The sequence below is a fragment of the Petaurus breviceps genome, unplaced genomic scaffold (genome assembly GCF_028583685.1).
Source record: "Petaurus breviceps papuanus isolate PSGF00001 unplaced genomic scaffold, PetGlider_PUasm1.0 98, whole genome shotgun sequence".
Classification (NCBI taxonomy): Eukaryota; Metazoa; Chordata; class Mammalia; order Diprotodontia; family Petauridae; genus Petaurus; species Petaurus breviceps.
Genome location: NW_027187460.1, coordinates 1,729,533 through 1,741,821, shown reverse-complemented (window position 1 = coordinate 1,741,821; position 12,289 = coordinate 1,729,533). Strand labels below are relative to the sequence as shown.

Here is a 12,289-nt window from a genome sequence, read left to right as displayed (position 1 = left end):
CCCACTCTCCCCCCTCTCTCTCCCTCTCTTCTTCTCTCTCTCTCACACACACACACACAAACACACACACACACACACACACACACACACACACACACACACACCACTCTGCTCCGTGTGTGCGGGCATTTCATCCATGTCTGTCTTTATCCCTCCCTCCAGCTTTCACTCCTCCCCTTTCTCTCCTTTTTTCTTTCTCTCTTCCCCTCCCTTCCCTCTTTCCCATGTTTGCTCACTCCTTCTCTCCCCTGTCCCTGTACTTCCCCTCCATTTCTTCCTTCTCTCCCTTCTCTTTCCTTATCTATTTCTCTCCTTCTTCTTTTCCTTCTTCCTTTCCTTTCCTTCCTCCCCCTTCCCTTTCCCCTTTTTTCTCCCCCTCCCCCCCTCTCCCCCCTCTAATGTGTGATCTGGAAGGTTTATAAGCCCTGATGTAATCCTTAATGTAGCCTCTGGCTGGAGGTTCGGGATCTAGTCGCACTGAGCGAGATTCGGGAGGCAAAGAAGAAGGGGGAGAGGGGGGGAAAAAAACCCTCTCTCCTCCCCGCCCCGCCCCCCGGGCTCCCCTCCCCCTCAGGAAGGGAGGAGGGGGGGAGAAGATTCGAAGAGAAGGGGAGAGAGGCGGCGGCGGCGGCGGCAGGAGAGAGGGAGCGGTGGCGGCGGCGGCGGTAGAGCAGGAATCTGCGGAGAGCAGCGGCGGCGGCGACGGCGGCTCTGGGCTCGGGCTCAGGCTCTCCCTGGGCGGGCGAGCGGGCGCTGCTCTGCGCTGAGCCGGGCGCCCTCGGGCCGGCCGAGGCTGCGCTCACCTCCTTGGATGTAAGCGGCGGCGGCAGCGGGCGTCCCGCGACGCGTGCGGGACTTGCAGCGCGTCCACGGCTCCGGGGGCTCCGGGAGGGGACAATTCGGCTCCCGCTGCTGTGTTTTTTGTGGAGGGGGAGGGGGACGCGAGGTCCGCGAGTGTGTGTGGATTTACGTCCTCTGTGGCTTGGGATCTGGAGCCCAGGGACGTGGGGCTGGCGGCCACTAAGCCCCCCCCCTCGCCCCCCATCCAGCTTGTCTTTGCGCCCCCGAAGGCAACCCTCCCCAGACTCCGCCAGTGCTTCCAGGGTTCGGTTCCCTCCCGCCCCGGCTGGCGGATGCTTCCTTTGGGGGATTTGCAACTCGCCGGCCCAAGTCTCCAGGAACATCGACCCCGCTGGGGAAAGGTAAGCTGCTGGTTTTCTCTGGGTAAGGACTGGGAGAGCGGGTTAGGGAGAGGGATGGGGGTATATATGTACGGAAGAGATAAGTGGACAACCTGACTTTTTAACTTCCCACTTCGGGGCTTTAGAACGATCCCCGGAGGTTTGCGCTTTGAGCTCCGGAGTTTATGAACCCCCTTTTATCCTCCCCCCTCCCCTTTCATGCTAAACCTGCCGCCTCCTGGAGTGTTTCCAGGGTGAAGTTGGGTTTGGAGTGATTAGAATCCAGCCAGTCACCCTGTTCCCGAACCCCAGCCCAACCTAGCCCAACTGGGACCGAAGGCAGAAGCTCCCTAGATGTTCTCCATACCCACACCCCCAGACCCAGAACCAAGCATAGAATATGCCCCCAGATTTTTAGCTGCTTCCCCCTCCCCCGTCACATACAGACCCCAGTCAGGTAGGAACATTTCCCACACACACAACCCTTCCCCCCACCCTCCAAAAAGGCACAACATATTGTCCAGATGTTCTTACTTCCCCCCTCTCCGATTGCCACCAAGATGCTTCTCTGATGTTTTCCTATCATCATATATACGAAACGTACTCCCTAAAAATGATCATGTCCTTCCCCTACACAGAACCCCTAACCAAACACCCTAACAGAATGCACCCCCTAAACCCTCCCCATTCAAGTACTAAACATAGTTCCCAGATGTTCTCCACCCCCAGACAAGTATGGAACATACTCCCCAGATGTTCTCTCCCTTCCCAGCCAGGTACAGAGCATACTCCGCAGATGTCTTTCCCCCCAACACACCCATCCCTTCATTCCACCCCCGTTTCTCTGTTTTCCACCTCGTCTTCTCGGCAGAGCGGATAAACAGCCTCCAACTTTTGACCAGCCCTCCCTTAGTACGGATCTGTCCTTCACAGCGCTGGGCCTGAGGGGGTCCCCCAGGTCTGGCCGAGCGAGCTTTGGTTCTCCCTCCCCCTCTCTCACTTGCTCTCCCTGGCCTTCCTTCTCTCCCTGGCTCTCGCTCTCCGCTGACCTGCCTGGAGGAATGTGTAGCCAAGGGGAGGCGGGAGCAGTATGGGAGAGGAAACTCCGGAGGGGGCGACGATGGGTTGGTGGTGCTGCTGATAACTAGAGAAGAGGGAGCTCAGGACTGGAGAGACACCCCCCCCTCCCCTCCCCTCCCCTCCCCGACACACACACACACACAAGAAAGGGGGTGGCGCCCACAGTAGCGAGTCGCCCGCAGGGCAAGGAGGGAGGTCGCGGCGGACACTGCGGGGCTTGAGGCCCCAAGTCTTGAGGCCACTGTGGGGCTTCCCGCTCTGGCTGACCCTTCAGGGCCCTCCACTTTTCCTGCGCAGAGCCAGGCCGAGCCTGGGGTAATGCACCCTTGGAACCCACCGGTTCATTATCATGGCAATGCCTCGAAGTTTCCCTGAACGTCCGGAGCCTCGGTTTGGAGGCAGCCCTGATTGGAGGAGGGGGCATCAGCTTGCGCCCCCTTCCATCTTCCTGAGCCTCCACACAGAGCTTCAAGTCTGGAGTATAGACTCTTCCACGAACTCCCGTGGAGGAGTTGGGAGGGGGTAGGTGTGCCCTTCCCTCCCTGCCCCCACTCTCCTTCCGAGTGGGGGTGGGAGTGGGAGGGGTGAAGGGGTGGAGAGAGGAGAAGAAGAGGTCCTTGTCCAATCCCCTGCCCCCACCCTGGACTGAGACATTTACTGTTCCACCCCCACCCCCCTCCCCTTCATCACTCACACACACACACACACACACACATCCCCCAACCCGCGCCTCTGCTGTGGGTGGCAGAGCCATCCTTTCTCCGATGGTTGTATGGGTTCTGCCAGGTCCTGGAGAAGGAAGAGGGCCATATGATTTAGAGCTAGAAAGAATGTTAGAGATTACCTAATCAATCTCCTCATTTTACAGACGAGGAAACTGAGGTCCAGAAGGAGCACGGGAATAAAAAGGGAGAAAGATGGAGAAGGAAGAAAGAAAGCAAAGGAGAGAGAGAAGGAAGAGGAGGAAGGAGAGAAGGAGGAAAAGGAAAAGGGTGGTGGTGGTGGCGGGGGAAGGTCGTCTAATGCTTTTTCCTGGCAAGGGAAAGGACCTCTCCCAGCATGGCTAAGGGATTCTAAGGTTGGGGGTAGGGGGAGCCTGAAGAGCCCCTGCGGGTGCGGAGAGCAGGTAATTGCAACATCCCGGAATCATAATTGGCTGGGCTCTTCGATACCCAGTATCTCCAAGAGAAGGGTGAGAAATCTCCCCTCAGGCGAGGGAGCTGCCTCCTCCTTCCCTCTAGTCCCGCCGGACAATTATCCCGGCCCAGAGTGGGACTCCTGGGTCCCTGACTGGTGGTTGTGATTATCAGAGCAAGGTCAGGGATGCTAAAGGAAGAGGGAGGGGGCTTTGGGATAGGGGAGGTCGGTTGCAGAAGCCAGGGCTAAGAGACAGACTCCGAAGAGGCCCGCGTTATATGGGACCACCCCCTCCCCAAGCATTCAGCTCCCCGACCCTACCCCACCCCACCCCCATCCTTATTCTACCTCCCCTTTTCAGCCTCGTTCTCTGGGACCTGTTGATTCTCTGTCCCGGGGGCGGTAGGGGCGGAGATAGGGACCCGGAACCGGGAGTTGGGGGGGGGGGAAGAGTCCGGGGGCTGGAGATGGTTGAGGAAGAGGAGGCGGAGGAGATGGGAGGAAGGCTGACTGGGGGCTGGGAGAAGCAGTCTAGGGATGGACCGGTGGCCAGACTTAACTGGTGGTCTGGGGATGCGAGCCGGGACTAGCCCCAGGGACATTGATGCTGGAGAGGTTCTTGCGCCCAGGGCCAAGATGTGCTGGAGCCGGCCTAGGCCAGGGGACTGGGAGCTGTGTGCTGGGGCCAGGAGCTGAGAGCTGGGAGCTGAGGCAGGTCCGGGGCAGGGACTGGTAGCTGTAGGCTGGGACCGGTCGGGGCCTGGGAAGGAGCTGCAGGAGAGAGGTGCGTGCGCCCCAGAGACACTTGCTCAGGGCTGGACCGGCCTAAGGAAGGAGGGGCCAGAGAAATGTCTGCGCCCCAGAGCGGGTATGCAGCATTCCCCAGGTCGGAAGATTGAGCAGTTGGGAGGCGGCTGAAACTCGGGGGAGGTGGCGCCGGGGACCGGGGCCCTAGCGCTGGGGGAAAGCAGATCGAGAATGCTAGTAGCTAGCTAGTTCTCCGCCTCGCGGTGCTGCGGAGACGTGCATCCGTCACATGGCAGCCTCCCGGGCTGGTGGAGGAAAGGAGGAGGAGGAGGAGGTGGTGGTGGTGGAGGAGAAAGAGGAGGAATGCTTATTTAGAGGATTACGGCAGCAGTCTCTGAATCATTGCGCCCTCCTCCGGAATTCCCGGCCTGGAGGGAGTAGACCTGGCCAAAGTCTGGGTTTTCATCTCCCACCCCCATCCCCTTGCCTTTCCTGGAAATCTGACAGCACGGAAGGACCAGGCAGGTGGAGCTCTGCGTCTAAAGACACGCTGGGTCCCGGGTGCAGAGGGGGATCCGGATTGGAACCTGCCTTTTGGCTTGTCGTCCCCAGGGCCAGGACTGCTGAAAGGCTTGCAGGGGAAGGGTGGGGGGGAACATCTCCCACTCAGCGTAGTCTAACAGAAGCCAGCGACACTCTTAGGACAGAATCTGGGACCTGAAGACTTGGAGAAAGCTGGCCAGGGCTGGGGTCTCCCTTGCACTCTCACTCTCATTGGCTTGGGCTGCGGTGGCCCAGCTTTCTCAAACTGCAGAGAGATGGCGCCAGCTCCCCGCGGATGGGCTCCCAGACCGCTGAGCTTCCCCTGGCCTTCCCCTTTCGTGCCAGATGAGTGTGTGAATGTGCGCCCACGCATTTGCACATTTTCGGGAACTCACATGTATGCATACGTGCTGGCATGTATATAAGGTGTGTGTCTCCATGCATTGAGTGGTGTGCATCTTCCGAGGAAAGGGGACTGGGTTTGCTTAATTACTCAAATGTCTCTGGGGTCTTCTGTAGGGACAGTCCCTCCAAATATGTAGATAGCAACCCGTCTTTGCCCCGTTCTTGTTCATGACATCCCACAGTTTCTGTGGGGTAAGGTGGTGGGAGGCACTGAATGTTCTAGGGGTCTTCTTTTTTTTTTTTCTGACACCAGGAAGTCTGGGCCTTAGTCAATGTAATTCAACCAATGTCAATTGAGAATCTCCTCTGAGCAGAGATCTGCTCTAAACTCAGAGTATACAAAGTTGTGATAAGACCTGGTCCTTGCCTTCCTGAACCTTACAGGCTAATAGAGGAATATGGCATATATAAAAGTGTGTGCATCATTAGGAGCCTCTGTCTGTGTTTGTATGTCTGTATTTATGTGACTGTGTATCTGGGTTTCCTGGAATCCCAGAGCTGGGGAGGCTTGCTGGGCCATCTCCTTTTCCTTTACTCTCTATTGCAATGGAGGCCATTAGTGAAACAATTTGCTTGTATAGGGAATGCATAGACTTCCAGTGACCTGAACACTCCCACTCACCTGTCCCACTTCATTTCCTCCTTTTCTCCCATCCGCTTTCCATTATCTCCCTCTGTATCCCTGATGACATCCATTCTGTCCTTCTCCCAGTTTTCTCCTTCCCTGTGCTAGTCACTCATTGCCTTCTCATTCCACCCTCTTATTCTGTTACCCTTACCCTACTCCTGACCATTTCTACCCATACCTTCTCTTCTACTATTGGCTTCTTTCATCCCTCCCTATAGAAGAGCTCAGAACAGATAGAGTGAGGGAGAGGGAAAAATGGGAAGACTTTGCCAGGAAGAAGTGTTATTTAGCATTAAAGCATTGAGTAGGGGATGGATGCGGCTTTTACTATTTACAACTGAAGTTGCAGAGATACTTGCTGGGTCTGTGGGCAGGTTTTCACTTTGGGAGGTTCAGGGGTCAAGTTTACATTTCTGATGCCCAGAGAAGATCTCTCCATACCTACTGTGCTCAGCCCAACCTAGTGGAACAGAAAAGGTCTAAATTTTTATCCCACTGAGACCTCTCAGATTCTAAGTCCCCAAGTACAACTGAGGCTGTGGGAACATTCTATTCAGGCATCAACTTGGGGTAGTTCTTGTAATGTATTCAGGTCCATAAAGACATTTTTGCATTCTTAGATATACAAAAACGGTCAGTGTTATACAGATACATAATAAGCAGAATACCCGAGAAGAATTCTGGGTTTGGTGCCAGCAGTTCAAGTACTGGTTCTGATACTTACCATCTCTGTGACCTTAGGAAAGTCACTTAACCTCTCCCTGGTCTTCAGTTAGCTTATCTGTGAAATGGGAGCTGTGTGAACTAGATAATCATAGAGGTCCCTTCTAGCTCTGAATCTTTGAAACACAAATAGATAGTCAACAGAAATCCCCCATCAACCACAGAGAGAAAAGCATAGACTGTACATTATAATTATCTATATACATATGCAAACATGTAAGTATACTTGCATTCACACATGAACATGTTTGCACAAATATCTGCACAGACATACAGTCATACTCAGTAATGAGAATATTCATGTATGTGTGTATATACACGTGTGTACATACATACATATACGGCTATATCTGTAAGTATAAATTTGTTTTTTATGTGTTCTCCTTCATTAAAGTATAGCTCCTTGAGAGGACAGACTGTCTCACTTTTTCCCTTTGTAACCTCAACAATTAGCTTGGCACATATTAGGGGACTGATAAATGCTTTTTATTTCATTCATTCATTCATGTGTCTTACACATAGCAGACTCTGTAAGTAGTCACCACATGCATAAATGAATGAATGGATGAATTTGTGCTTATAATCATTGTAATACTAAGGATGTTACAATCGTCTTAAAGTTTACAGTGATTTATCCACATTATCTCATTGGATCTTCACCACAGCCTTATGAAGCCAGTGCTACAGGTTTTATTATTCCCTTATTGCTGTTTAAGAAACTGAGTCCAAGAGAGGTCAAGTGATTTATCCAAGCACAATCACACAGGCCTTGACAATTCAGAGACAGGTTTCCCGACTCTCAGATTGGCAGTCTATATACCGAATATCTGTCAACCCGTATCATACACTCAAGTCATTCAGCCTCACAGCTCTGGGACTCCGTTCTTTTACTTAGGCCCAGGCTTGACCCAAATTGTGAGCCTGATCAAGACTGAAGTCTTAATCACAGACTGAACTCTGACTTTGAATACAAATTAAGACCCACCCCAGGTCCACATTGAATCCTGACCTTGGCCACAGATTGAACCCTAACCTTGGTCTCAGAATGCTTCTGAACGAAGACATGGAGGTGATGTAGTAACTGGAGTGCTAAACTTGGAAAGAGGAAGAGTTCAAATCTGACTTTTGACACTTGTTAGCTGTTTGACCCTGGGCAAGCCATTTACTTTCTCTCAGCTTCAGTTTCCTCATCTGTAGAATGGGACTAACAATAATAGTGAGGCTTCAGTGATACAATAGATGTAAATTGCATGGCAAACCTTGAAGTTCTTTATAAATACTAGCTATTTTTATTATTCTTTATTAATTAATTAATATCCTTTAGGGCATGAGATGCTCACTCATACACATAGCCAAATTCAGTTCAGGTCAATATACCTTTTCCAAAGCTATCCATAGCAAAACTGGGTTAAGCAATTAGATGTTTCATTTGGAATGAGTAGGTGACATTAAACCTAAGAGGGCTTCCTGGAGGAGAAAGTGTGACCCTTATAAGGTGGTGGGGGGGGGGAGTGAAGAGTACTCTTTTTCCTTTTTGGAAAGGGGAAGGCAGGGAAGTTGGGGTTAAGTGACTGACTGGCCCAAGGTCACATGGCTAGCTCTAGAATCATACAATGTTAGAGCCAGAAAGAACCTTGGTTCTGATCCAGTCCTATCCCTGGTTTTACTGATGAGTAAATTCAATTCAATAAATAATGCTTTGAGGTTCCTACTCTTACCAAGGCTCTGTGTTGGGGATATTGAAATTTTTAAAAGGCCTAGTTTTTGTCTTTAAGGATCTTATATTGTACTAGGAAACCAATGCTCAGAAATGTTAAGTAAGTTTCTCAAGGTCACATGAGCATGTGTGTCCCCCTTCCTCTCCTGCCCCCCCAGATTATAAACTCCTTATAAACTACCTTTACTTGAAGGTAGGGATCACCTTGGTTTGCTTGGTTTTTGTTGTTTTTTTTTCTTTGTCTCCTCAGAGCCTGAACATACTGAGCACTTAATAAATATTTGTTTCATTGAGTTTAATTGAATTAAATAGCACAACCAGGAAATATAGCAAAATATATAACCAGGAAATATAGCAAAACAAGCAGCTATAGGGTATTTGGGCTCTCTTCACTCTTATCTTCCATTTCATTTTCCTGATAAAGAAACTGAGGCCTAAAGTGTGTGATGCTTTAATAATAAAGTCTAATCAGGTGACTAGGGAGTGAAGTAGAGTGGTGGGCCTGGAGTCAGGAAGATTCATCTTCCTGAGTTCAAATCCAGCCTCAGACACTTACTAGCTTCGTGACCCTGGGCAAATCACTTAAACCTGCTTGCCTCAGTTTCCTCATCTGTAAAATGACCTGGAGAAGGAAATGGCAAACCACTCTAGTATTTTTGCCAAGAAAACCCCAAATGGGGTCACAAAAGGTCAGGCATATCTGAAACGACTAAACACACACACACACACACATTGATCTGTAAAGGCCATTTTCCCCCTTTGATTTCATATTCTCATTGGTGCCCTTTGATCGACCTTTTACTTATTGATGGATGAGTGCTTCCCCCCAAAGTGTCTGGGGAGGCTTGTCTTTTCTATGTTTCTTTGGTATTTCCATGCAGTCTCCTCTCCACAAAAATCCAGAGGATATGGTGGGCAACCAAGGATAAGGGCTGTTGAGGCCATGCTGCTGAGGCTTGGTTGAAGAAGTATGACTATCCTGAATAAGAAGCGACATGGGGGGGGGGGGGGATCGTGATCATTTTGTTAGAATATCTGAAGAGCTATGACGTAGAAGGGAGAGACTTGTTTTGTTTGATCTATGAAGGCAGTGCTAGTAGCATGTGGGAAGGTTGCAGGAGGGAGCTTTAGGTTGGACAGGTAAAGATTCTTGATAATGAGAACTGTCTGTGAGTAGAATGGGGTGTCTTGGGAGGCAGTTATTTTCTACCTTGGAGTTTTTCATAGTGAGGCTGGATAACTACAATAGAAAGAATGATGGATTATGGGCCAAAATCCTAGCTCTGCCATTTACTGCATGTATGACCTCGGGCAAATCAATTAACCCTTTGGGGCTTCCTTTGTAAAGGAAGGGGTTTAGATGGCCTTTAAGATCTATAAGACTGTATAAGCTTTAAAATCTCTTCAAATTTTAATCCTAAGGGAGGAACTGAAGTAGATGCCCTCTGGGGTCCCTTAAGGCTCTGGGATTCTGTTGACTAGTGCCTCAGTTGTGCCTTCTTGAACTAAGTGATGGGAATTCCCAAAGACAGGCTGTTCCCCCTCACCTTGATCTTTTTGTGAGGGCTACTCTGCTGTGTATGCAAATATAAGTCACTATTGGTCATGTCCCAGTCTTCATGACCCCATTTGGGTCATTCATAGCTCCCTGATAGGAGCCGAGTAGAGGGAGAGAGTAGAACCTGTGACTCTAAGAACTTCAGATTTTAGTTGAGCTCTTGAACCTCTTGTATTATTTTCTTTGCCATCTTCATCCCATTATTAACAACATCATTAAATCACTACCCTCACCATAACCACTGCCATCCCCATCCTCATAATTAGTCCATTACCATTATAGCCATCACTATAAGTATTGCCATCTGAGTCCCCATCAGTGACGCTATCTACAATTCCATTATCATCTCCAACCTCATCATCAATCCATTCTAATCACCAATCATCACCATCCTCATCATTACCATAGATATAAGCAGCGACACCACAATCACTATTAGTAGCACTTCAGTCATCACCATCATTATCACCACCTACCATTGTCACCATTACCATCATTACCATCATACCCTGACAACAGGGAGAAGGCGATGTCGCTCAGTTCTTAATGTTTTCTCTAGTCAGTGAGTCAGTAACTGCCTACTATGTATGTCACTCTGTGAGTACTGAGAATACAAAGAAAGGCAAAAACAGCCCCTGCCCTCAAGGAGCTTACTGTCTAATGGGGAATATCATAAGCAAACAAATATGTACAGACAAGCTATATACATTCTGCTCCATAAATTCGAATGACTTGTGGAAAGAACAGAAGAACAAGGCTTACAGGGATTCCATATAACAAGAGAGAGGATGAGAGCACCTAGCTGTCCTTGATCAATTCATATCACTTGGGCCAGATGAACTACATCTTTGGGTCTTCAAAGAGATTGCTGAACCACTGAAAATATTATTTGAATAATTGTAAAGAATGAGAGAGGTACTATAGGACTGGAGAAAAGCAAATGATATCTCAGCTTTCGTAAAAGGAAAGCTAATAAAGTCTGCAAACTATAGGCCAGTGAACTTGACTTTCATTCCTTGAAAAATTCTAGAATGTGGTATCAAAGACATCATTTTATTCCCAGAACCTCATTCATTAGTGAATACCTAGAGAAGAAAGCAGCCCTCATACAAGTTAGGATGGCTTATACAAGAATGAGTTGTGCCAGACTAACCTTATTCCTTTTTTTTTTTCAGGACAGTATTATTAAACTGACAAGTCAGAAAAATGTTATCAAAGGAACTTACCTAGATTTTAATGAAGCATTTGGTCAATGTTCTTTTTGTAGAAAACTTAGAGACAAATGGGCTAGCCAATAGTACAGTTAAGATCAATTATAAGCTTGTTGAATGGCTAGCCTTAAAGAGTAGTCATTAATGGTTCTGTGACAACTTGGAAGTCTAAGAAGTGTTTCTATGTTATTTAATATTTTATCAGTGCACTGGATTAAGGCAAAAGCAGTATCTTTAGCAAATTTTCAGATATCACCAAGCTGGATGTGATTTCTAATATAACTGATAGAATCAATATTAAAAAAAGAAAGAAAAGAATGATGATTCATCAAGAGCCACTAGATTGGGGCAGTCCTGGAGTCAGGAGGACCTGAGTTCAAATCTGATCTCAGACACTTAATATTTATTAGCTGTGTGACTTTGGGCAAGTTTACTTAACCCCAATTGTTCTGTGGGCAAGTTTACTTAACCCCAATTGTTCTGCTTTCCCTTCTCAAAAAAAAAAGTCCTGTTAGATTGAATCTAATAAGTTTTTTTTTTTTTTGGAATGGGGTCAGACCTGTGGTTTCATCAGAGAAGGGAACTCTTAGTTTGTAGAAACTGATGCAGATCTATAACTAATCTGTAACTGACATATGGAGAGTTTCTTGAGGCACTGAGAGGTTCAGGGACTTGGCCAGAGTCAAACACAGTTCTATATATCAGGCATGATTTGAACTCAGCTCTTTCTGAATCTGAGAGAAACTACTTAGCCACTATGCTAGGCTTCCTCCTGAGATGAAATTCAGAGTCTTACACTTAGGTTCAAAAAACTGACTTAACAAGTACAAATATTGACCTCACAAGGTAGAGGAGGTGTTTGGTAAGACAGCATCTGAAAGTGATTTGGGGGTTTTAGTGGACTGCAAACTCCATATAAGTCAGCAAAGCTATATGGCAGCCAGAAAAGTGAACTCAATTTTGGGCTGCATTAAAAGAGGCATGGCTTCCAGGAATAAGGAGGGAATCATCCTGCTATATTCTGCCCTGTTCATACCACATCTTGAATATTGTGTTCAGTTCTTGGCATCATAATTAGGGAAGATATTAATAAGTTGGAGGACATCCAAAGGAGGGCAACCAGATGGCAAGAGGTATCCTGTCCATGCAGTATGAGGCTTTGTTGAAGAAATTGGGAGTGTTTACCTTGGAGAAGGGACCCCTTGGTGAGGGGTCATTGAGGGGGAGTGTGAGAGCTATCTTCAAATATATCTGAGTGGCTATTATCTGGAACAAACAGGGATTAGATTTGTTCATTTGACCTCATGGGGGTGTAACCAGGAGCAATGGGTAGAAGTTTTAAAGAGGCATATTTATCTT

The 12,289-nt window shown here is 48.4% G+C and overlaps 1 protein-coding gene across 2 annotated transcripts in view; it reads left to right on the top strand.

The window, feature by feature from the left end:
- Positions 1-663: 663 nt before the first annotated feature.
- Positions 664-12,289, top strand: part of ADGRB1 (adhesion G protein-coupled receptor B1) — a 268,191-nt gene continuing 256,565 nt past the window's right edge. For both annotated transcript variants that reach the window (XM_069081351.1, XM_069081350.1), the window contains exon 1: positions 664-1,202. The gene's annotated coding sequence lies outside the window, so the exon portion shown is untranslated. The remainder of the gene's footprint in view (positions 1,203-12,289) is intronic.